General features: G+C 40.5%; 1 long non-coding RNA gene across 1 annotated transcript; it reads right to left on the bottom strand.

The window, feature by feature from the left end:
- Positions 1-17,688: 17,688 nt before the first annotated feature.
- On the bottom strand, positions 17,689-25,432 carry LOC122238407. Its single transcript, XR_006217321.1, has 3 exons — positions 25,256-25,432; positions 21,667-21,724; positions 17,689-17,940 (listed from the first exon to the last, which is right to left on the bottom strand). It is a non-coding gene; the product is annotated as an uncharacterized LOC122238407 (long non-coding RNA).
- Positions 25,433-27,327: the final 1,895 nt, after the last annotated feature.

The following is a 27,327-nucleotide window of genomic DNA, read 5'->3' on the forward strand; positions in this document are numbered from 1 at the left end:
AATAAAAAATTGTACTATTTTGAGGGTAGGTTGAAGAATTAGTAAGAAGGCTCAGTTCAGCTCTGGTTTGTTCTTATTCATCAAGCATTGCTCTTTGAGGCTTCCTTTGGTGGTTTTAAGATTAACTTGATGGCCTCCTGTCTCACAAAGGTTCATGATTTGGCAAATGTCTTAAGGAAGAGAACTTTCATATTTGTTTTGCAGGCTATTTCCATCTAGCAGGACTTTGTTTCCTCAGTACCCTCGGGTGACAGGAGACTTCCTTCTGCCTTCATGGAAAGCAACGCACACTCCTACACCACCACCAGATCTTAGTAAATGGTGTATAGGGAAAACGAAGCTGTGTTCTGACCTCCCCTTCTTTCTATTTTTTACGCCAGGCCCGTGTTACCTTGCTAGCTTCTCCTTTTCCCAGTAAAGTTCCTCTGCTTAGGAAAAGCTTTATCCTTAGTCTACATTGCAAATTGTCAATGTTCCGGGAACAAAACTGCTAGTAGACATCAATTCATCTCAGAAGAGCTTTTTGCTCTCTGGAATATCATTTATCTAATCCTCATTATTTTTGCAGCGTTTCAGTGCCATTTAAAGTATCATTTTTGCAACGTACTCAATTTTATTAGTTTCAGTATGGGAGTAGCCTGCTACAACCTACTATATCCTACCCAGAAATAAAAATAAGTATAGATCTTGTGTTTCTAAAGCTTATCTTCTATTTCAAAGAAAGAACAAAAGCAAACAAATGTAACATAAAAGATAGATGAAAAATATATAATGCATTAGAAGGTACATGAATCACTATTCAAAATATTGAGAAAAAATGCACATTAACTGATTTTTTATCTTAATCAAATAGATGTATGGCTTTTCCAAATAAGTATTCCTAGGTGTCTTACTTTGGTGGTTGAGACATTGTTCATGACTCAAAGTGAACAAGTGAACACAAAGAAATTGAACCCATAGGCAGGTGGACCTACAAAGGATTAGAGGTGAAGAGATGCCAGTAATTATCATTCTTACTATACACATGAGGGATAAAGAACTTAAAATTGTTCAAAGTAAATTGGGTATATACTAGCAAATACAGTACCAAACCTCAAGAGATTTTGAAGAAAATATAGCAAATATTCCTAAACATATATAGTACCACGTCTGCTATAGTGTAGACGTTCAATAATTGTTTATTTAAAGTTCAACCTTTGAGCAGAATGAAAAATGAATGAATGTTCTCAAATCCGTTGATTGCCCTTTTTTTTTGTTCATTGTTTGCTTTGCTGTGCAGAAGCTTTTCATCTTAATGAAGTCCCAATAGTTCATTTTTGCTTTTGTTTCCCTTGCCTAAGGAGACATGTCTAGTAACAAGTTATTGCAGCAGAGGTCAAAGAGGTTCTTGCCTCTAGGATTTTATGGTTTCCTGTCTTACATTTAGGTCTTTCATCCATTTTGAGTTTATTTTTGTGTATGGTGTAAGAAAGTGGTCCAGATTCATTCTTCTACGTGCCGCTGTCCAGTTTTCCCAGCACCATTTGCTGGAGGGACTGTCTTTTTTCCATTGGATATTCTATCCTGCTTTGTCAAGGATTAGTTGGCCATACATTTGTGGGTCCATTTCTGGGTTCTCTATTCTGTTCCATTGATCTATATGTCATTTTTGTGCCAGTACCAGACTTTCCTAATAATCACAGCTTTGCAATACAGCTTAAAGTCTGGAATTGTGATGCCTCCGGCTTTAGTTTTCTTTTTCAACATTACTTTGGCTGTTCACGGTCTTTTCTGGTTCCATACAAATTTGAGAATTGTTCTAGCTCTGTGAAGAATGCTGGTGCTATTTTGGTAGGGATTACATTGAATGGGTAGATTGCTTTGGGTATTATAGACATTTTAACAATATTTGTTCTTCCAATCCATCAGCAGGGAATGTTTTTCCATTTATTTCTGTATTCTTCAATTTCTTTCTTTTTTTTTTAATTTTATTTTTTTTAATTTACATCCAAATTAGTTAGCATATAGTATAACAATGAGTTCAGGAGTAGATTCCTTCATGTCCCTTACCCGTTTAGCCCATCCCCCCCTCACGACCCCTTCAGTAACCCTCAGTTTGGTCTCCATATTTAAGAGTCTATTCTGTTTTGTCCCCCTCCCTGTTTTTATATTATTTTTGTTTCCCTTCCCTTATGTTCATCTGTTTTACCTCTTAAAGTCCTCATATGAGTGAAGTCATATGATTTTTGTCTTTCTCTGACTAATTTTGTTTAGCATAATACCCTCCAGTTCCACCCACATAGTTGCAAATGGCAAGATTTCATTCTTTCTGATTGCCGAGTACTACTCCATTGTGTGTGTGTGTATATATATATCCCACATCTTCTTTATCCATTCATCCACTGATGGACATTTGAGCTCTTTCCATACTTTGGCTGTTGTTGATGGTGCTGCTATAAACATTGGGATGCATGTGTCCCTTCAAAACAGCACACCTGTATCCCTTGGATAAATACCTAGCAGTGCAATTGCTGGGCCGTAGAGTAGTTCTATTTTTAGTTTTTTGAGGAACCTCCATACTGTTTTCCAGAGTGACTGCACCAGCTTGCATTCCCACCAACAATGCAAAAGAGATCCTCTTTCTCTGCATCCTCACCAACATCTGTTTTTTGCCTGAGTTGTTAATGTTAGCCATTCTGACAGGTGAAAGGTGGTATCTCATTGTGGTTTTGATTTGTGTTTCCCTGATGATGAGTGATGTGTAGCATTTTTTCATGTGTCAGTTGGCCATCTGGATGTCATCTTTGGAGAAGTGACTATTCATGTCTTTTGCCCATTTCTTCACTGGATTATTTGTTTTTTGGGTGTTGAGTTTGATGAGTTCTTTATAGATTTTTGATACTAACACTTTATCTGATGTGTTGTTTGCAAATATATTTTCCCATTCCATTGGTTGCCTTTTAGTTTTGCTGATTATTTCCTTCACTGTGCAGAAGCTTTATATTTTGATGAGGTCCCAGTAGTTCATTTTTGCTTTTGTTTCCCTTGCCTCTGGAGATGTGTTGCATAAGAACTTGCTGCAGCCAAGATCAAAGAGGTTTTTTCCTGCTTTCTCCTGGAGGATTTTGATGGCTTCCTGTCTTACGTTGAGGTCTTTCATCCATTTTGAGTTTATTTTTGTGTATGGTGTAAGAAAGTGGTCCAGGTTCATTCTTCTGCATGTTGCTGTCCAGTTTTCCGAGCACCACTTACTGAAGAGACTGTCTTTATTCCATTGCATATTCTTTCCTTCTTTGTGAAAGATTAGTTGGCCATACATTTGTGGGTCCATTTCTGGGTTCTCTATTCTGTTCCACTGATCTGAGTGTCTGTTCTTGTGCCAGTACCATACTGTCTTGATGATTACAGCTTTGTAGTATAGCTTGAAGTCTGGGATTGTGATGCCTCCTGCTTTGGTTTTCTTTTTCAAGATTGCTTTGGCTATTCAGGGATTGCATTGAATATGTAGATTACTTTGGGTAGTATCGACATTTTAACAATGTTTCTTCTTCATATCCAGGAGCATGGAATCTTTTTCCATTTTTTTTTTTTTTTTGGTGTGTTTTCAGTGTTTCCATTTTTTTTCTATAGTTTTCGGTGTATAGATTTTTCACCTCTTTGGTTAGATTTATTCCTAGGTATTTTATGGTTTTTTGTGCAACTGTAAATGGGATCAATTCCTTGATTTATTTCTGTCACTTCATTGTTGATGTATAGGAGGAATGCAACCAATTTCTGTGTGTTTATTTTATATCCTGCAACTTTGCTGAATTCATGGATGAATTCTAGAAGTTTTTTGGTGGAATCTTCAGGGTTTTCCATATAGAGTATCATGTTATCTGCAAAGAGTGAAATTTTGACCTCCTCCTGGCTGATTTGGATGCCTTTTATTTACTTGTGTTGTCTGATTGCAGATGCTAACTGATTGTAGAAGCTAAGACTTCCAATACTATGTTGAATAACAGTGGCGAGAGTGGACATCTCTGTCTTGTTCCTGACCTTAGGGGGAAAGCTCTCAGTTTTTCCCCATTGAGGATGATATTAGTGTTGGGCCGTTCATATATGGCTTTTATGATTTTGAGGTATGCTCCTTCTATCCCTACTTTCTTGAGGGTTTTTATCAAGAAAGGATGCTGTATTTTGTCAAATGCTTTCTCTGCATCTATTGAGAGGATCATATGGTTCTTGTCCTTTCTTTTATTGATGTGATGAATCACGTTAATTGTTTTGTGGATATTGAACCAGACCTGTATCCCAGGTATAAATCCCACTTGGTCGTGGTGAATAATTTTTTTTAATGTATTGTTGGATCTGTTGGCTAACACCTTGTTGAGGATTTTTGCATCCATGTTCATCAGGGAAATTGGTCTATAGTTCTCCTTTTTAGTGGGGTCTCTGTCTGGTTTTGGAATCAAGGTAATGCTGGCTTCACAGAAAGAGTTAGGAAGTTTTCCTTCCATTTCTATTTTTTGAAACAGCCTCAAGAGAATAAGTGTTAACTCTTCCTTAAATCTTTGGTAGAATTCCCCTGGAAAGCCATCTGGCCCTGGACTCTTGTTTTTTGGGAGATTTTTGATTACCACTTCTATTTCTTACAGTTATGGGTCTGTTCAAATTTTCTATTTCTTCCTGTTTCAGTTTTGGTAGTGTATATGTTTCTAGGAATTTGTCCATTTCTTCCAGGTTGCCCATTTTATTGGCATGTAATTGCTCATAATATTCTCTTATTGTTTTTATTTCTGCTGTGTTGGTTGTGATTTCTCTTCTTTCATTCTTGATTTTATTTATTTGGGTCCTTTCCTTTTTCTTTTTGATCAAACTGGCTAGTGGTTTATCAATTTTGTTAATTCTTTCAAAGAACGAGCTTCTGGTTCCATTGATCTGTTCTACTGTTTTGTTGTTGCTGTTGTTGTTGTTGTTGTTGTTGTTGTTGTTGTTGTTTTGTTCTTTGTTTTTGGTTTCGATAGCATTAATTTCTGCTATAATCTTTATTATTTCCTGTCTTCGGCTTGTTTGGGGTTTTACTTGCTGTTGTTTTTTTTTTTTTTTCCAGCCCCTTTAGGAGTAAGGTTAGGTTGTGTATCTGAGATCTTTCTTCCTTTTTTAGAAAGATCTGGATTGCTATATAGTTTCCTGTTATGACCACCTTTGCTGCATCCCAGAGGTTTTGGGTTGTGGTGTTATCATTTTCATTGGCTTCCATATACTTTTTAATTTCCTCTTTAACTTCTTGGTAGGCCCATTCATTCTTTAGTAGGATGTTCTTTAGTCTCCAAGTATTTGTTACCTTTCCAAATTTTTTCTTGTGGTTGATTTAGAATTTCATAGCGTTGTGGTCTGAAAATATGCACAGTATGATCTTGATCTTTTTGTACTTGTTGAGGGCTGATTTGTGTCCCTGTATGTGGTCTATTCTGGAGTATGTTCCATGTGCACTGGAGAAGAATGTATATTCCATTGCTTTAGGATGAAATGTTCTGAATATATCTGTTATGTCCATCTGGTCCAGTGTGTCATTCAAAGCCATTATTTCCTTGTTGTTTTTTTGATTGGATGATCTGTCCATTGCTGTGAGTGGGGTGTTGAAATCTCCTAATATTATGATATTACTATCAATGAGTTTATGTTTGTGATTAATTGATTTATATGTTTGGGTTCTTCCACCTTTGGTGCATAAATGTTTACACTTGTTAGGTCTTCTTGGTGGATAGACCCCTTGATTATGATATAATGCCCTTCTGCATCTCTTGATGCAGTCTTTATTTTAAAGTCTAGATTGTCTCATATAAGTATGGTTACTTTGGCTTTCTTTTGTTGACCATTAGCATGATAAATGGTTCTCCATCCCCTTATTTTCAATCTGAAGGTGTGTTTAGGTCTAAAGTGGGTCTCTTGTAAACAGCATATCGATGGATCTTGTTTTCTTATCCATTCTGTTACCCTATGTCTTTTAATTGGAGCACTGAGTCCATTAATGTTTAGAGTGATACTGAAAGATATGAGTTTATTGCCATTATGATGTCTGTAGAGTTGGAGTTTCTGTTGGTGTTCTCTGGTCCTTTCTAATCTTTGTTGCTTTTGGTATATATATATATATATATATATATATATATATATTCATCTTTTCTCCCCTCAGAGAGTCCCCCTTAAAACTTCTTGCAGGGCTGGTTTAGTGGTCACAAACTCATTTAATTTTTGTTTGTCTGGGAAACTTTTTATCTCTCCTTCTATTTTGAATGACAGCCTTGCTGGATAAAGAATTCTTGGCTGCATATTTTTCTAATTCAGCACATTGAATATATCCTGCCACTTCTTTCTGGCCTGCCAAGTTTCTGTGGATAGGTCTGCTGCAAACCTGATCTGTCTTCCCTTGTATGTTAGGGACTTTTTTTCCCTTGCTGCTTTCATGATTCTCTCCTTGCCTGAGTATTTTGTGAATTTGACTATGATATGCCTTGTTGATGGTCAGTTTTTGTTGAATGAGTCACTGATTAATTCTTATATCATGCTCTTTTGCCTTAATCTCCCTCTTTTTCTCTGCTTCGTTATTCTCCTTAAGTTTGTCCTCTATATTGCTGATTCTCTGCTCTGCCTCATCCATACTTGCCGCTGCGGCATCCATCCATGATTGCAACTCAGTTATAGCATTTTTTATTTCACCCTGACTAGCTTTTACTTCTTTTATCTCCGCAGAAAGGGATTCTAATCTATTTTTGACTCTGGATAGTATTCTTTTTTTTTTTTTTTACAGCAACGTCTTTATTTTTTTTTATTTTTATTTTTTCCAATATATGAAATTTATTGTCAAATTGGTTTCCATACAACACCCAGTGCTCATCCCAAAAGGTGCCCTCCTCAATACCCATCACCCACCCTCCCCTCCCTCCCACCCCCCATCAACCCTCAGTTTGTTCTCAGTTTTTAACAGTCTCTTATGCTTTGGCTCTCTCCCACTCTAACCTCTTTTTTTTTTTTCCTTCCCCTCCGCCATGGGTTTCTGTTAAGTTTCTCAGGATCCACATAAGAGTGAAACCATATGGTATCTGTCTTTCTCTGTATGGCTTATTTCACTTAGCATCACACTCTCCAGTTCCATCCACGTTGCTACAAAAGGCCATATTTCATTCTTTCTCATTGCCACGTAGTATTCCATTGTGTATATAAACCACAATTTCTTTATCCATTCATCAGTTGATGGACATTATGGCTAGTATTCTTATTATTGTGATTCTAAATTCTGTTTCACATCTTGCTCATATCTGTGTTGGTTAAGTCCCTGGCTGTCGTTTCTTCCTGTTCTTTCTTTTGGGGTGAATTCATTTATTTCGTCATTTTGAAGGGAGAAAATAATTAATAAGGTAGAAAAAATTAAAATTAAAAAATTAAAATAAAAAAAATTAAATTAAAAATTAAAAACAAACACTCACAAAAAAATCAGATAAATGATGCTAGATGCTAGGTGTGTTTTGGTCTGGATGTTGAACGTGGCTTGATAGATTAGAGAAAAAAGAGGCGGAGGAAAGGAAATAGTTTGAAAATTTGAAAAAATGAATACACTAAAGTAGACGAAAATGAAATGATGGAAGTAAAATAGAATTTGAAAAAATTTACACAAAAGGAAAAAATATAGTAGAAAAAAATTAAAGAAGAATATTTTTAATAAAAATTGAAAATAAAATGAATGTTTTCTTTCTGTATTCAAGAAAAAGAAACGAAATGAAAAAGAGGAGGAAAAAAAAGAAAGAAAGAAAAATACTTGAATAGATGGACCGGCTAACAGACTGACATATGACTGAAATTATTTCATTTTCCGCCAGAAGTCAAACCATGAAGAGCTTTATAGTCCATAAATTAAGCAGGCAGTGAGACTTGTGTTCTTGAAGAGCGAGGTTGGCCCAGTTGGGTGGGGCTTAGTGTAACGGCTCCATTCTCCGCTAGATGGCACTGCTAGCCTACTGGGGTGGATTGTTGTGGCGCTTGTAGGTGCGTATGGGCATGTGAGGGAGCAGTGAAAATGGCATCGCCCAGCTACCCAGTCTCTAGTATCAGAACTCTGTTCTCCCTGATCAGCAATGGTGCACCCGTCCTTTGTCTTCATCTTCCGTCCACTCCCCACTTCCACACGGTCCATGAACAAGCCCCAGGCAGCACCTCCCTCCCGAATTTTGTCTCAGATGCAGCTGCCTTCCCCAGCTCCCCCCACTTCTGAGGGACTGCAGCTTTGGCCTGCTCTGCCCCTCTGCAGAGGGTCTCACTGAGCAATGGTTGGGTGCCGGTCACACCCAGGAATGCTTCTGGGACCGTGCTGCTGCTGATGTCCAGACACTGCAGCCAGGTGCCAGCCTGCCCCAGAAAAAGTTCATGAGACATTGTGGCAGCAGTGCCTCGGGGATTATGGAAAGTCACAACACGTATCTGGCACGAGGCTTCACCCCCCAATGACCTTGTTCCAGCACCAGCAAATGTGGCCATTCTCTGGGGTCTGCTGGGCCCAGGTGGCCTCACAGCTTCTACCAAACATCCTTCCAGCAGTGGAACTGCTTCTCTCCTTGTGGCCCAAGAACCTCCTGGACCCCACTCTGCTCCTTGGGATTCACCTTTCCCACCGGAGCACCGCCAGGTATCGAGCTGCAGAGTTTCAGATTCTGTGCTTCCCCTGTTTATAGTCTTAATGGAATTTAAACCCTCTCCTTTCTCCTTTCTCCCTTTTTAGTTCAGTCTCTGCAGATGTTTCCAATTTTCCACTTTCCCTCCAGCTGCTTTTGGGGAGGGGTGCTTTTCCCGTATTCTTCTGCCCCCTCCCCCATCCCTGTCCTCTCTCCACACGCAAAAGAAGCACCCTGCCCTCTGCACCTTTTCTCTCTCCAAGTTTACTTCTCCATGCCACGTACCTGCTGAGTTATGTGGTTCAGGTTGTGCAGATTGTTGTGTTAATCCTCATATTAGTTTTCTAGGTGTGCAGGATGGTTTAGTGCTGAACTGGCTGTATTTCATGGAGGTGAGACACACAAAAAACTTCCATGCTGTTCCACCATCTTGGGTCCTCCCCTCTTCGATTTATTCCTTAAGTTTTTTATAGTTTTCAGCATACAGATCTAAAAGACAACCAACAGAATGGGAGAAGATATTTGCAAATGGCATATCAGATAAAAGGTTAGTATCCAACATCTACAAAGAACTTATTAAACTCAACACAAATAATCCAATGAAGAAATGGGCAAAAACACACGAACAGTCACTTTTCCAAAGAAGACATCCAGATGGCTGACAAACACATGAAAAGATTCTCAATATCACTCATCATCAGTAAAATACAAATTAAAACCACAGTGAGATACCACCTCACACCTGTCAAAATGCATAAAATTAACAACTCAGGAAACAAAAGATGTTGGCAAGGATGTGGAGAAAGGGGAACACTTGTGCATTGTTGGTGGGACTGCAAACTGGTTTAAGCACCCTGGAAAACAGTATGGAGTTTCCTCAAAATATTAAAAATAGAACTACCCTATGACCTACAAATTGTACTGCTAAGTATTTATCCAAACAATATAAAAATGCTGATTTGAAGGGGCACACACACCCCAATGTTTATAGCAGTGCTATCAACAATAGCCAAATTATGGGAAGAGCCCAAATGTCCATTCACTAATGAATGGATAAAGAAGATACGATATATATACAGTGGAATATTACTCAGCGGTCAAAATGAATGAAATTTTTCCATTTACAACATAGATGGAACTAGAATGTATTATGCTAAGTGAAACAAGTCAGAGACAGTAAATATATGATTTCACTCATATGTAGGATTTATGAAACACAACAGATAAACATAGGGGAAGAGAAGGAAAAATAAGATAAAAACAGAGTGAGGCAAACTGTAAGAGACTCTTAAATGCAGAGAACAAACTGAGAGTTGTGGGAGGGGAAGTGGGTGGGGGGATGGGCTAAATGGGTGATGCGCCTTAAGGAGGGCACTTGTTAGTATGAGCACTGGGTGTTATATATGAATGTTGAATCACTAAATTCTACTCCTGCAACCATTATTACACTATATGATGACTTGGATTTAAATAAAATTAAATAAACAAACAAAAAAATAAATAATAAAATCCATTGAAAACACACACAGATTCTGAATAATGGCAACATAAATTATAATCCAATAATTAATCTAGCACAATGTTGGTAAAAGCTACTCTTCCTTGAAAGAAACATGAATTACACAATAACCTTTAAAGTTGACACAACAGACTTTAGTCTCAAGTTACCATTAATTTTGGAATCCATAATGTCTATCACAGAATGACAAATAAAATAGACTTTGTCTCTCTAAAGGGCAACAACTTATTTGTAGTTATTAAAAGTGTCTGCTATCCCCACCCTGCCTACATTTATTTAGCAATAACAAGGCAGTGTAGCATGGTGGTTAAGAGATCTGAAGTCAGTCTCCAGGGATTTGAATACTAGAAAGTCATTTGACCTACTTAAGTCATAGTTTCCTCATCTATCTAATAGGAACAATCATAGGAACAGTCTCATAGAGATTAAATGAAATAATCCAAATTACTTGTTTAGGATGGTGTCTAACCATGGTAGACACTTAAGAATTGCCAAATATTATTTTGTCAATCTCATATATATGTATATATATACTCTTATATGTATATGAGAAAAACATATGGCATATATATAGTGTATTTACATGTATGTATTTATCATTTCTACCACCAACACCTTGATTTACATCCTTATCACCATAACTCTAAAGCATTTTCTTAACTGTTTACAATGATGACTATGTATATGACTTATGCCTACTAGTAGATCAAAAGAACATGTAAGGATAGTACAGTGGACTTTGTAGTTAAAGCTCCAACTTCCATTCCCCGCCCTCCCCCCCCCCCCCCCCCCCGCCAAATAATTCACTGAAGCCACTCATGGCAATTCCATTCCCCTTGCCAGTAATTAGTTCCAGAGTGGGCATATGACTCAGTTCCCAACAATGAGAGAAGAACAGATGACTGTGAAGGGCTCTTGGCTTACTCCTACGAGAGAACCACAGAATGATATGATCCATCTCCCCTTGGATATCATGTCTGGAATGTGTAAACCATCTAGCTATCAGCCAGAGGAAGATGCCTTTACCAGCATGGCAAAGAGATATACAAAGAAACCTGAGTCTGTGATGAAACTGTTGAGTCACTGAGCCAAACTTGGTGTCTAACATACTTCAAAGCTTTCTACTATATTAGGCATTAAGTGCACTTATTAAGTCACTGTGAGCCCCTACACTAACTATAGGGACTTTCAGTTAGTGGGTGCTCAGCAAATATTTATTAAAGGGATAAAAAAAACATCAGAAGGATATTATCCAAAGTGAGATGATTCATGCAATACATATCCATTGAATAAATTAGTTTTTTAATGTTTATTTTTGAGAGAGGGGGGCAGGCAGAGAGAGAGGGAGACACAGAATCTGAAGCAGGCTCCAGGCTCTGAGGCATCAGCACAGAGCCTGATACGGGACTTGAACTCACGAACTGTGAGATCATGACTGGAGCCAAGGTCAGACACTTAACTTACTGAGCCACCCAGGTGCCCTAAATAAATTATTTTTAAGACAACAGTAAGAGGAATAATTACCCAGTGTTACCATCAGGTCCAAGTCACAATCTATATTGTAATCAATACTTAAGTGATTAAAGCATTGAGACTCTGTTGCTTTACCAAGGAATCTTGGACTTGAAATCAGAAAACTTGGACCCAAAAAATAAGTTGTGTATGACTCTGGATAAATAAAGTAGATGAGAAGAATAATATTAAACAATAACTCTTATCACATTTATCAAATGTTTACAATGTAACAGATACTGTGCTAAGCTCAGTATAACATTATGTCATTTAATTCTTATAACAACCCTATAAATAGATTTTATATGATGCTCATTTTTATTTCTCTTTATTTTTTTATGTTTATTTTTGAGAGAGAGACAAGCAGGGGAGGAACAGAGAAAGAGGGAGACACAGAATCTGAAGAATGTTTCCTGGATTCTGTCTCCCTGTCTCTCTGTTCCTCCTCCACTCATGTTCTGTCTCTGTTTCTCAAAATTAAATAAAATGTTAAAAAAAGTGAAGAAACTGGCCATTAAGAAGTTAGATTTCAAGTAATGAAGGTACAAACAATTTAAGCAATTCCTCCTGAAGGTAAAAGTTATTTAAACTGGAAAGAGTTATTACAAACAACTGTTTGAAGATACTGGAAAATGACCAAAGGCAGGCAGACACTTGGAAATAATTTCCTCTTGAAGAGTGTTACTGAACTCAGTAATAACTGGATTTGTGGCATTTATATCTGGTGGGTGCTTCCCAATGATTTTTCCCCAACCCTGGACACAGACAAGTAGACCTTGGCTAGAGGTGGCAGATGACAGAGTTAAGAGCAACAGAGCAGCTATACATTTAAGGGGAATATTTTGAAAGCATGAGGACTATAGAAAGGCTGACGTCTAAAATCTGAATTGAAAATCTAAATAGCAGATAAACACAAAAACCAATACATGTTGTATTTCTTTTTAATTTATAATTTATTCCTTTAATCATTTCATGATACAATTTACCATGAAAATGTCACAGAATAACTCAGATATATTACTTCTTTCTTTCCCACTCTAGAACTCCAAAACAGCCCTTATAGAACTTAAAACATCCATCCAAAAACCTCTAAAGGAATATATATATTACAATATGGTACCATATAAATTTTCTTATAATTTTAATTTTAATTTTTTTTATTTGAGAGAGAGAAAAAGTATGAGTGGGGGAGGGGCAGAGAGAAAGGGAGAGAGAGTGCAAGCAGGCTATGCACTATCAACACATAGCCTGATGTTGGGCTCGAACACACGAACCATGAGATCATGACCTGAGCCTAAGTCAGACGCTTAACCAACTCAGCCACCCAGGTGCCCCCTATATAATTTTTCAAATCTAAACATAATAATTGTTCTTAGTTAATGATAGAATGAATATGTTTTTGCCTTTCTAATATGAAAGATTGAGAAAGGACAGAAGGAAGGAAATGAAAGAAAAAAGAAAGGGAAAAAAAACCTTGTTAGTTCTGTGGCAAGTTTATCAAAAGACTGTTTCTTAATTATCTGCAGGAATAAAAACAAAGGCCCATGACCTTAACAGCTTTTAATTAAGAAAACAGCTTAATATTTGATTAAGGAATAATTAGCCTGGAGCTAAGGTTTCAGATCTATGGCAAAGCTTTTTTATTACTGTTTTAATTGTTTAATTTTAATAACACTATTTCCTGATTAATTGTTTAATTAATCAACGTGAAAATAAATATTGGTCCCTGCTCCTGCCTCTCTCCAAATTCAAAGTGTGGTCATAGTATAGTTTCCAAGATAACAAAGTATATTATTATGCATTTTATTTGTGCTCACTGTTGAAAAATTTTGAAAATATTTTGCACACAAAAAATTCTCTTTCTATCCCAGGAACCATAATTATTTTATGAGGCATTATAAGTTGGCTTCTAAAATAAACGTGTAAGACTTTATTGACAACAACCATGCATTCCTCTTGAGTCTGTGGTGTATTTTAATAATAACAAAACTACAACCCCACCCTCAGAAAAAGTTAAAGAAAACGGCCTCTCCATGGATCACCACTCCTGTGAATGCTGTAAGTACCCTCTTCTCAAAATCTTTTTACTTTTAAGTTTTTAAAGTCTTTATTGATTTATTTTGAGAGAGCGCGCAGGGGCATGGCAGAGAGAGAAGTAGAAAGAGAATCCCAAGCAGGCTCTGCACTGTCAGCGTGGAGCTGGAGCCGGATGTGGGGCTGGACCTCACTAACCCTGAGATTTTGGGTTGAGCGGAAATCGAGAGCTCCAGACTTAATTGACTGAACCACCCAGGTGCCCCTCAAAATCTCTTTTTAAAAATATAGTTTGAGCTTCAGAAAACTAAGCGCTGTGAGTCAAGGTTCAAAGAGAAAGCAGGCGGACAGTGCCTCTGTGAATGTCCTAATTAGTATCCCTGGGACCTAGTGCCCAACTTCCCACCGTCTTCCCTGCGGGTCAGCACAGGAGCCTCACGGGCCTGTGCCTGAGCGAGAGCCCGGAGGGCGCCCCTGCAGCTCGGGACAGAAGCTCTGGGTCAGGCCTTGCACACTGCACTCTTTGCTACCTTTTTTATTTGTCGTGGTTAGACTCTTAGAAACCACATCGAGAAAGCTATTGTGGAAAAATGTTTGGTTCTCTAGAGATTTGAAGCCTGTCACATGAAGGAGTGCCAGGTGCCCTGGCCTGTATGGGGCCTGTGTCCCTCCCGCCCGCTCCCAGGTGCACAGAGTTCCGCAGGGGCGCCCTTCCATCCCCATGGGAAGGAGCCGAAGGTCAATTAGCTTCCATGATTAGCACGTGGTCATCACCTGTCCCGCTGCCTGGCATCCAGCTCCCTAACCTCAGCTGTTTGCCTGCGGACGAGCTGCAGCTCCCGCCCTCCCCGTGGGACCCGTGGTTGGCTAACCGACCAGAGCCTAGGGGATGGTTCCGGCCAGTCTGCACCACCCCACAGCGCACGAGAAACAATTGTCCCCGGCAGCTGGGAGAATCTGCCAGGTTTTACCCATTTAACCAGTGCGCTCTTGGGAGGATTTGCGCTCCGCACCCAGCGGCTGGCTGGCCCTGGGGCAGCCCTCAGGGAGCAGCCCGGCTCTCCAGGGGAAGGGCCCCAGCCGGCAGCTGCACCCCGTCACTGTGACAGCGCCATCAGCGTCCGTCCTTGTCGGAGCACATCACCCCTGGTAGGTGTCTTTTTGTTCTCCGGTGTCGCGGCCAAACCTGAGGGCCCTAAGGCTGGCGCGTTGCCTTCCAGGAGAGCCTGTCTGCTTTCCTTCAGAGGGTGGCTGCGGCCTGGCCAGGCAAGCCCTAAGTTGTGGGGACCCTACCCAGCTGGAGGCAGCCACTAATTTGTATTCCTTTCTGTCTTCAGCAGGCATTTGAAGGAAACCCTGCTGGGTGTGTGTCCCCGAATGAAGGGTTGTCAATTCTGTGCTCTGCTTTTCCACTTAACCTCCTTCCCAGCACAGAGGTTCTCCTTTAAAAATCTGTTTTTGGTTAGAGATTTTTGTCTTGCGTACATCATCGTAAGTTTGGTCCACTGACGTACATACCAGAACCATCCCTTTCACTGAGAGAGCAGCTCTTGCTTCCACAGCCTCAGATAACCTGCCCCAGGGCGCAGAGGCCTTCACTAAACTCTTTGGAGAGAACACATTGTAGAAATGGAAAATTGTTTGTTTCTGATCCTTATTAGTGAAGTACATGTTGGAGCCCATCTGCCCTGTAACTTGGTGTCAGAAACCTTCCATAGACCAGTCTCGGGAAGGTTAGCTGGGAGATGAGGGGCGTGGCTTTTAATCATTTGATCCATTTAATTAAAATGCAATAGAATATAATGGAATTATTGACACAAACAGGTTCTTATTGGTTGGAGCTCAGAGGAACAACGGAAGAGCCTTGAATTATTTAGTTCAGGTCAGCCCCAGTTATGTGAAGATGTTTGGGGACCACCTTCTCTTTTTCCCAACCTCACCTTCTCAGGCAGCCCAACATGGCTTTGCTTTCTCCTCCTCAGAGACTGCTTTTTAAGTATTCCCAGTTTCCTTTGCCTGAGATTCTCCCATTAGCCCTGCCTTATCTCTGAGACCTTTCCTAGTATCTCTGCCTCTCGGGAAGCACCGTTTTCCTTGGAGCCCATGGCATTTCCTTGGCATTGCACTCAAGTACCCCAAGAATTGAGAGCTGCTGGCCAGAGTTGGCAGGGAGCAAGACAGCTTTGTTCGTGGCTTTCAACTGTTCCTGCAGGGGCAAGACACCCATGCTCATTGTATGGAAAAGTAGTCCTTTCTCAGATGAGGAAAACTCTGTCACTGCTCAAGTGCCACAGCAGTCGGCTTGCCTGAGGTTTTCTTAGAATGGTGTGTTTGGGGCCTCCATCCTGGTGGCATAATAGAGACGAGATGTTGTTTGTTCCGTTGGTGTTTTTGGTGAGCTGTGACTGCAGCTGGGAGGTGAACAGGTAGGCCTGCCCTATGCTGGGAGAGGCTGGTTTGCCCAGGCTGGACAGTCCTGTGCTTCAGCACCACTGTGAGAAAGAAAATATAATTGACCTGGCTCTCTTGACCCAACTCTGGCACCAGCAACACCTGGGATTTCTGTTCACCATGATGCGGGATGGCCGCTGAGGCAGACTCTCAAGCAATAGCATAGGGGACATGCTAGAGCCTTGCAGGGAAGCAGGAGTTCGTGGTCCTGATCCTCCTGTCCTCTTGCTCTACAACCTACACATCCGATTAGGGCCAGAGTGTAGACCGATCAGGCAGAATGCAGAGCCGGATGCTCACAGTGTTACTTGATTGTAGTCTGTTGTCTTCCTGGGCAGCTCAAGAGAGCCGTCCTTCTCCTAGAGGGTGGGCAGTGCCTATCTGAAGGAATCCTGCCCTGCTCCAGTCTACTATTTTTGCTGTCACTTTTTGGTGCAGACTAACGTTAACTTGTGACTAGAAAAGCCGTGACTTGTGGTAAACGTGACCAATAACACAATAAACTCACGGAGTCCCCACGACCCAGCATTTATTGGACCAAAAGTGCTGCCTTGAGAGTGGTGTGAGGGTGAGAGATGAAGAGAGGTGTCCATTTCTCCTGTCTTCTGTTATGCTTTACTAACAGACCTAATTTTAAATAAAGCAGCAGCTTTGGAATTCACGATGGGGTTCCCGGAGGGCCCCAGGCTGTGGGATTTAGACGACAGCCAAAAGGGATGGGCTTCGTGAAAGCTGGGGCCAGGTGAAGCACACATCAGTAGTATAGTCCGAGGACAGAAGGGGCCACAGCAGGATGCTCAGACATGCCAGAGACCCAGTGGGAACCCCAGGGCCTCTGCCTCCCACTCTGCACACCTACTTGCCTCCTGCCTCCGCCCTCCCTTGACAAGCACTGTGGCAGTCTCGGTGCCCAGACCTCGCCAGAGGGAGCCAGAGGTGAGAAAACACGGTCAGTGGGTGTGGCCAGGGCCACCCAGAAGCACCTGGTGTTTAGGAAGAGAAATGAGCTCTGAATGGTACCGTTAAAGAGTTTAAAAGGATTTGCATGTTTAGATCCCCATTTTCTCCTCTTGGCTTAAAGTTCTATTTATGTGAAACCAGCGAGAAGTTCATGGGTATTTTTTTTTTCTGGCTAAAATGAGCCCTGCTTGCCTGAGGCCTGCCTGTGGGCCCATATCCCACAGTATGGTCAGGTCCTAGGGCCCCCCTCAGACAGTCAGTGTGGGAGATGGTGGCCACCTCCCTATCTGTCATGTCTTACTCTGGGGACCAGGAGTCTTGTATTTTAGGACAAGACACTGACTCAGTTGTACTAACATGAATCTTTCAGGAAAGTCCATGGTGCCCTTTGGGGTGCTGACACTAATAGTGTTGGGAGAGTCTGGGGACATCTCTATATATGTAGTTCTGTAAACAGGATGAGTTCACACAGAAAGAAATGATTTTGACTTGGGGATGGTACTAGTTTACTACACGTGAAATGGGAGTTTATAAAAAAAATCTAAAGACTCTAATGAATTGTAAAGATGTAATGCCTTCTTTGTATGATGAACTAAACCACTGAAACTTTATGCCATATATGTCTGTCCATCATCTGGCCAGCAGCTCCTACATAAACTAGGTGATATCTTGCCTATGGTGAGAGTGCGCAATAGTTCTGAGAATTACAAGTAAACCATCTTTCTGTACAGTCAGTGTGAAAGCTGTCAACAACAGTGCTAGCTGAGCATGACAGACGAGCTGAGCACTGTTCTAGACACTGCAGAGAAGGCAAAGTTCTTGGTCTCAGGAACTCATAATCTGGGTGAGGCATAATAAAGAGGTACACATTAAAATCTTATGGCAACATAAAGGTCTACATACTATGCTATCTTCAGTATCTTATAATCTTTACATCTAATGTATGTGTATATTTTGTCAAAAACATTCCAATTTATTAAAAAAAAAATTTGTCAGTTTCTACACCAATGAAATATCTCAACTTTCTCTCCTCCCCCCTCCTGTTCCTGCAAAGTTACTTTCTGACTCACAGAATTTTAACTGCCTCACTTCTTGAGCAGAACTTTCCCTCTTGCCTTTCTTCCTCCATCCCAGAACCCCCTTCACAGCACACCTTCCCACACTCACACTTTGGAAGATTAAATATACTTGGAAATAATAACAGATCCTCTTCAGAAAAGAGCATAGTATGTCCTTTAAAATATACTCTATGTCCCAAGTTTGGTGCAGTGCCTTTAATATGTATTGATTTTTAAATAAAGAATCAGCCAACTTTCTAAGAGACTATTCAATACTTTCTTGCTTTCATTTTTAAATAAAACCTAAATATCATGAATTAATAAATATAAGAACTATACATAAAAATTATCAGAAATCTAGAAGCTTGCACACTTAGATTCAAACCACACAGAGCAAATATTTTCTAAATAGGCTATTTTCAATATCTGTAGTTTAAACACTTGTGCATATACAGTGCAACATACAGTGTATTACTTAGGCTAGACCATAACCCACATGTTAATCTAGATTGGATGATGCACTGGTGTTCTAGCCATGAGGCCCCTAATCCAAAGGTGGTGCTATAAGACATCTCTGTATCCTGACCGACAGCCAATGCTTTGTAAATTCACATATGCAACACCAGAAATGGGTTTCTATAAGTGAAAATAATAATCTGTTCACCAGCATGATGACATATTAGAAATGGACTCCTTTCATGAAACTTTGAAAATGTGAATTGGCTAAAATTATTTGAGGCATTCTCTGCCCTTAAATGAATCAGGTGAGAGAACCCAAGGAGGCCTGTATTCTTTATCCTTAGGGATAAGACTTAAATACTGCTGTGTCCAGATTTGACCTCTGGAGAATTATGTTTCCTGCTAGGTTACAAAGGACACAAAGACCATGGCTCAAATTTTGAAGAAACAGGTTATCTATACATATGGCAAAATCTTGCGTTTAAAATCTGGGCATTAATCTTGAATGAACCTCCCTAAGTTGTAGTGTCAGAACACATTTAAAAGGACTGAGAACTGGGACACTTATAGTACAGAACAGGCTGTATGAAGTATTCCACTGACACTTAGGTCATTTTTCTTGGTTATAGCAATTACTTCAGAGAGCATGAGAGTATAGTTTCGTATGGTATAATATAGTGTAGTAAATAATACTGTTAATTATAGCTTATGATTTGAAAGCAGTCACTGTGTATCAGGCACTGTGCTTTGCTAGGGGTCAGCAAACTTTTTCTTAAAAGGTCAAGTGTAAACGTTTTAGACTTTGGGGCCAGGAGGCAAATTGAGGGCAATGTGTAGGTACGTAAGTAACCATTTTCAAATGCAGCCATTAAAAATAAAAAATCCTTAGGTCACCATACAAAGAGCTAAAGTCAAACACTTGGTAACAGCCGAGCCAGAGAAAGCAAAGAGTAAAGAGGACCCTATTCCCTGTCACTGGCAGGCAGGAACTCTTGTTCCTTCTGTAAAATAATGAAGCTTTTATCAAGGGCCTCCCAACGCAAATAACATTTATGGTTCCAGATGGCACACTGCAGTTGTTCATCTTTATGTAACCGGATGATTAGTACAGAGCAGCAATTGTAGCCAAATCATCTGTCAGTTTGTCTTTAGATCTTTATGATAGTATCAGCCCAATATTTGGGATAACTAATGACCTGTATTTATGCATGAATTGATGATCAAGCTTTGCTGCCTCTAAAAGGAAACATAAGAGACAGTAAACACAAAGATTGCTTTGGGTTCCAAGCCTCTGGCACCAATGAAATGTCCTTTCTGGCCAACATCCTGAAAACGGTAGATGCTTTTTCTGGCTAGTGGTGCTGTGATTCTCTGATATGGATGTCCTTTTTCCTGGCTCTTTAAGCAGCAGCAAAATCAAGTGGAAATAGTTTTGTTATGTGTAGCCTCGAATCAGATGGCCCTTGGCTGAGTAATCATCACTCTGGGAACATTTCAAAACATTCAGGACTTGGAACTTTCCAGTTCTCTGAACATCCCTTACTTGCCAAGGTGGGGTAATGAAGGCTCTGGTAAAATTATAGACCGTATTCTGCATATAATAGCGAGTTGCCACATATTCCATATGAGGATTTCAAGTTGTAAACTATTTCAGTTCATCAACGACTGGTACGACTTGAATGCCTCCCCTGAGCAAAAACCACTAGGCATCCTAGTGCGGCACAAAACTCGATGACATGCTTGCTGTCCAAAGATAAAATTAATTCTAAAATTGAACTAAAGTCACAAATACTTTTAGCGTTAAGCTGATACACAGGATTAACAAAATGAATGGTTAGATGGTGTGTGTGTTATAATCAGAGTCATCTGAATCTATTTTTTAGGTCAGAAACAGTTGAATATTGTTCAGCTTACTATAAACGAATAGATTTCTAACTGAACATGTGAAATGTTTTCTATATTATTATTAAGTTAATTTGTTATAGGAAGCTTTCTTTACATGGATACTTTGATTATGCACAGCCCTTTGGCACCTAAACTACTTAAGATCTGGAACCTCTAACACCTCCCCTAAAAGAAGCTGTGTTTGTTTTCTGAGTCAGTTTTGTGATTTCCTGCTGCTCAGTGGCAGCTTGCACTCTGAGTTTACACGTCTCTGCTTGTGGTTACATGATAGGGGACAAATTGTGCCTGGTGAGGAGGCCTGTGAACTTCCTTGATGAACACCCCTAGGAGCCACAGACAACCCACAGTCACATGGCTTCTGGAGAGACAAACTCCCAGACACACACCAGACTGGCAGTTACTTGTGGGAAGTCCTAGTCTCCATTGTTGCTGCCTGGGAAGTTTGTGCAGAGAATGGCAAAATGGGAACCTAATATCCCACAGTTACGCATCCAAGTTAAATGAACTTGAATAAATTAGTATCCTAAATTTGGTATTAATCAAATTATAAAGTTACAATTTACTTCTCACATTCTGGTAGATAACAAGAATGTAAGACATTTTTAAAGCCCACAAAATAAATGCTATTTTAATACTCTAATAATAAATATTTACCAGATACCTACTCTGTCCCAGAGTCTGCCAGTCTCTTTCTCATATGTCATCTCTTTTCCTTTCCACAACTCATAAATAACAGGGCAGGGGTTTAGCACCCAGCATTTCTGAACCAACACGGGGTACCAAGGTGCCACATTGGCTTTGTAACCTTATTTGGAAATCTCTTTCAGGGGTGTTTAGTAGACATTATGTAATATGTTTTATAAGAGGAACCACTTTGGTAAAACTGAGAATGAGAACAGTTTGCTTTTGATTTCTTTTGGAGGGATTGTGTTAAATTAAAAGCTCCTACACTGAACACAATGGGACTTTTCACTTGGGCAGTGAGGATAAGCACCTTCGATCTGGACTGTCCAAAGCAACTGTTTTCTTAAGAAGGAGAAACAAGACAAAGTTCAAGATAACACCCTCCTAATGGAACCAAACTGAACCACCCAGCTTCACTTCCCCAGGGAGAATCTGCGTCAAGTTGAACACAAATATTTACCTAGATGTACTTGAAGAGGAACCCGAGACTCCTTCCGTGTGTGGACTGCCAACCTGCTCTGAAGAGCCAAGCAGTCATTAGATGTTCTGATTTAGTACTAAGTTATGGTTTCTATAAATACATTATGATACATACATTATATAAATACATTATATATTATATAATAAATATATAAATTAGTTTATATAAATGCATTATATAAATACATATAAAATATGTAGAAAATATATCAAAATATATCTAGAAACATGCCAGCAAGAATTTCACTGATTTTTTTTTTCCACTTCACTATTATAATATTTGGTATTCTCTTAAATTTCTACTTTTCCCAGAAACTCTGCAAAGACTTGATTGCACTTTCCCTGCATTCAATCTGAGGGGCAGTGACAGAAACGGTGCTCATACCAAATAACAGTTTCATAAGGCTGGTGGGAGTGGAGGAAAGGCCTGGTCAGCATGCCTTAAAGTGCTTAAACACGGATAAGCTGTGAACGTACAGAGGCCCTAGGACCCCTGACCAGCTCTCAAGTTGTACACTCAGTGTTACACATCCAGCAAGGTGGTATAAAACCCTGCATCCCCTTCAAGTACCCACAGGGTCAGCTATATAATTTGCAGGGTCCAGTGAACGATGGAAAGGTGCAGATGCTTGTTCACAAAACGAGAAATAGCTTTTACCTTTTTACTGAAGTCTCTTTCTCAAGCTGTCATGGTGCTTTTTATCTGCATTTAACTCAGCACTCTGTTGGGCAAGGAAATACTTGCTGGGCAGGTTCAGGCCTTCATCGCCCGTGGGGCTCCCCCCTACCAACTCGGCACATGGGGTTGCCTCCAACTGTCCTTGTACCTGCACCCAGCCCCACTGTGGGGCAGAGGAGGACAGCGGTCTCTGGAACAAGGCAGGGGAGTAGCAGCCAAGAACCTGAGCCACGGAAGCAGCAGTATGGCAAGAAGAGGGACCATGTGTAAAGCAGGCTCCAAACCTATGTCACATACTCGGTGGTCTTATTAGATGTTACAAAACAAATTCAAGCATAGAAATTTTGAGAATTTCAAAAACAGTGACCACCAGAACATGCATCCCCACCTTGTGGAGCACTTCTGAGCATGGAGCTGGTACAGTCACACTGATAATCCCCATGAAGTCGGTCCTGGCTAACCCTGAAGTGTTTCCAGAGCACCTCCTTGCTAAAAGTAGACTCTTCAGTCCAGAAATTCGTCATGTGACAGTGATCTACCTAAACAGTCAGCAAAGAGACATTGTCCAAGAAGAGACTCCTCAAGCAGAGATGCTAGCCAAGAAGCCCTTGCCAAGAGGCAGCTCTCCCAATTTTGAATTTAGCAATAGATAAAAATGAGTCCAGGATCTAAAACCTTTGCTTCAGTTTCAAGAATTTCTGACTAATCACTAGGATGAACTTGTAAGTAGAAAACCTTCCTGAGTTTCTTGGTGACAGGCTTAAGGGAAGGTAGATCATGAGAGAGTCGTAATCAGATAATCGGCACAGAAGCCACCAAGCCATGAAAATCCAAACAAACAAACAAACGAAGTGTTATCTTATTAGCTGGGCCAAAAACAAAACAAAACAAAACAGATGGCCAGAAAAGCGGCTCTGGGAGCCTGGAAAATAAGATCTTAGGAAGAGAAAAATAAGAAAAAGAAAAGCACCATGATAGCCATGAACTCTGAGCTAGTAATGGAACAAAATCCAGAGAAGCTTAAAAAAAGAACCATCATGGGTCTTGCATTTTCCCAGAGTTCAAAATTATCCTCAATGGGTTGTAAATCTCAAATATAACTCAGAACTATTTTGACACAGAAACTACATAACTGAGGCATTGGGTTCAGTGCTTTGCATTGGCTACCATGCTAAATTGTCGAACCACCCTTCATTGGCCTCATTTTGCAGGTGGGAAGCCAGCACTGAGAGAGGTACCTTGCCCACAGCCACCCAGGTGGTGAACAGTGACAGAGCTGAGGTGTCTGAGCAGCTGGCCTCCATGCCTGTGCTTGACTTATGCTCACAGCAATAGCTGCCTTGTATTCCGCCAAGGGGCACAAAAAGCACTTGTTAAAGCCCTATGCCCTGGGGTTTTTTGTTGTTGTTTGTTTGTTTGTTTCTTTGTTGGAAATTGTAATCTCTAGAGCAAAAGAACTCAGGCAATGCAGGTAATGAAAAACAGCTCAAGGATATAAATGAAATCTTCGAGTTCCTTGTCTTTTCTCTCTTCCTTTTGGTATTAATCATCCTTTCTAGCCTTTCTGTGCCCTCATGTCCTACTTATAAAATAACAATGACGCCTTCATCATAGTATTGTTGTAAGGGTTAAAACTGGTAATCTATGTAGATCACTTAGCATATCCCTCCATAAAATTTGCCATTATCAGTATAAGTGTTCATGTTAGTGTTCATGTCAATTTTGGAATGGGAAAGAATGTTGAATGTGTATGGGCAGACACTGTTAGTCTCTTAGACTAAAAGTATGAAACAGCAGAGCAGAGTGTATAAGGTGGGTTAGGGAGAATTACGAATTTAGAGCCTAGTGCTGATTAAAACCTGTGTTGTGTTATAACTATCAAGCCACACACCTAATATGATTTATTTTCCAGTCGATGTTCCTGAAAATTCTTTCAGAGGCCCTTCATATCCTACATACGGCCAACTTCTTAGTCAAACAGGAAAAAATCTAAGGGAAAAACTAAATCTCAATGGACTAGAATCCAAATGTTGCCAATTTATCCACTCTAAAGTTTGTTTCTGAAAAAATTCACAACAGTACCAATTACTTGGCTTATTTATTTTATATTTTACCATTTTACTACTTATAAATGGCTTAGGGAATCACAATTTCTTATTTATACATTTTTCTTATTATCTCACGTAGAGTAAAAGTTCTATTTTTTTTCCAATTAGTACAGTGAGACACAACATAAGATATAAATAAGTTGTTATAAGTAACTTACTTGTTATAAGGCTAAATAACACTTCCTAACATTCTCTTAGGGAATTCATTCTCTGGTTCCCACAAATGTGACCTCTGTAAGTTTAGAGTTTGGGATCCTAAAGGGGAAGCACATCCACCAGGAGACCTAGCAAAAGACTCCCATTGCACCTTAAGCTACACCTGCCGCCCAACCACCTGGGGCAACTCAGGCCAAACTATTAGCAAGTAAAAAGAGGAATCACCATCTTGGCAGGGGTAATCTACCCTGATCACTGGTCAGGAGGAGGAAGGACTGCTGTTATCCAGAGGGCAGAGAGAAATGCATTTGGCATGCAGGTGATTGACTTGGGCTTCTCTCAGAATCCCCTTGTCCAATAGCGAGACCCCTTAATATTTATCCATTATAAACCCAGCAGCCACAGCCTGAGAAAGGGGATGGAACCCCTCTAGATTTCCCACCAAGTCCATGCCAAAGACCAGAAGAGAAGCTAGCCAAGGGTGAAGGGAATTTTGAATGGTTAGCAAAGGAAGGAGAGAAGGAGTATCATTTGTGACCTTGAGGCTAATAACTGCAGTAGTGAGGGCAGTAGTTTGCCTCACTAATTACCCTCCTGTGAGTTTCCCTCAGGGAAAAAAGGCTCACCAGAATCCTGTAGGGGGTGCCCCCCGAATTTATACATAATAAGTAGATCCAAGCAGCATAAGGAAAGGGCCCTCATGGGTGCCGTGCCACAGTCATATCCTCCCTTCAGGACACAGATGTATCTTCCCATAGGTAGGAAGGTGGTGGCCTATTAGTCCTCTTTGGGAATCGCCTCAGTGGAAGAAGGCCCCCTGCCAAAGGTCATGTGCCCTTTGATGACCACATAACATGATGACTGATCAGTGCAAGTCAGGGCAAGTCTGGAGGACTGTTCCAGCTTCAGTGCCCCCACATGTGGGGAGAGGCCTTGTTAGGATGGCATGTCAGCCCAACGTCTTCTGCCCAAGGTTTCTTCCTCTCTTGCCTTCACCTTAATAAATTTCCTCTACATTAAGCTCCATCTCAGAAACTGCTTCTTGGAGAAGCCAACTCAGGGCAGTCACTGTTACTTAGATTAACTGTGAACTTTTTATCCAGATCACCATGTTGCTTCATCTTCAGGCCCTACTTTATCTGGTGGGTCAGAGGGGCATCAAGGAAGATGGCAGGCTTGATCTCCTTTGCTAATGGTATACACATGAGGGCTATCCACTGGCAAAGGACATTGTCGCAAGAGGCTCAGAGGCTAAAATGAGGAGGCATATTGGGAGCTTCCCACATGAGGAACTTTGGCAATAGGTTTCACAGAATACCTACAAAATGCTCGTAAATGCCCCCCTTCAGAAGGCCAACATTTTCATGCCTACCACAGAGAAGGCACCACCCAAGATTTTGCCATATGTATAGATATGTATAGATATATACATATATATATATATGTATATATGGCCCAGATATATACATATATATATATGTATATATGGCCCAGGATGGCCCAAAGGTGATACACATATATCCAACAGAAGATTGGAGGCAGTGGTGTTCTGGCAAAGGTTTAACAAACAGCAATCAATCCACAGGTAGGGGGAAGCACTGATTTGTGTTTGCTTATTTCTGTGGTGTAAAGACTCCTGCCATGGCTGATTTTAAGTTACCAGTATGACATCACTGATTGTGAAGTCAGAAAGAGGAGTGTCGCAGCATCCCATTACAGAATATTTCGACCACACAGGTGCAAGCCATATAAATAACTTTAAGGGGGTAAATAATGGTGAAAGTATATAGAACAATTAGGAAGTGACAAGTTTTGAGTAGTACCTCTGTTTTTAGTATAATGTATTTCATTGTAATTTTATGTAATTGATAATAATGGCATATTTAACAACTGGCCCATAAAATTTCTAAAAGTTTAACCATCAGCTCTAATAAGCAGGTAAAGGACAGTTCCAACACATCATCTGATACAGGAGCAGGTAAGAAAAAGAGAGACCCCTGTTCTCACTCCTTTTACCAGTCCCCAACACAAAAAGCTAGAAGCAGAGGAGGAAGGGGGAGGAAAGAAAGAAAAAGGCATTCCCCCTCTCTCCTGGCCAGAGATGAGAGTAGGAAATGTTCCAGTTTTCTTTGCCGCATAATAAACCCCAGAATATAATCTCTCTCTCATGGTTCCGAGGGCCAATGGGGCTCATCTAGGTGGTTCTTCTCCATGAGAAGTTAGCTGAAGCTGCAGTCATCTGGTGTCTTGACTGGACTGTCATGCCCGAGATGGCCCATTGACATGTCTGGCCCCTTGTCAGAGGTAGCTGGAAGGCTGGGCTCAGCTGGGACTGTGGCATGACTGGGCCTCCCTCTCTCTTCACATGAGCTCAGTGCTTTTCCTTCTCCAGGTGGTCTCTCTACATATTATTGTTGGCATGCCAGATTTCTTACATGATAGCACTGGGCTTCCAAAAGCACAAAATAAGAAGATACACAGCTTTCTTATGACTCAGGTTTAAAATGGGCGCAGCATCCTTTCCACCGGTTAATATGAGTCATAGGTATAGCTTAGACTCAGTATTGGAGGGGACAAAAAAAGTGCATGGTTGGTGGAGGGCCATCTTTGGAGACCAGCTACCATGGGACGGGGATGCCTGAGAGGTAATAAGGAGATAAGGTTTAAATTGGATTTGCAATTACCTGAGAGGTAATAA

This window comes from Panthera tigris, chromosome B2 (assembly GCF_018350195.1).
Source record: "Panthera tigris isolate Pti1 chromosome B2, P.tigris_Pti1_mat1.1, whole genome shotgun sequence".
NCBI lineage: Eukaryota > Metazoa > Chordata > Mammalia > Carnivora > Felidae > Panthera > Panthera tigris.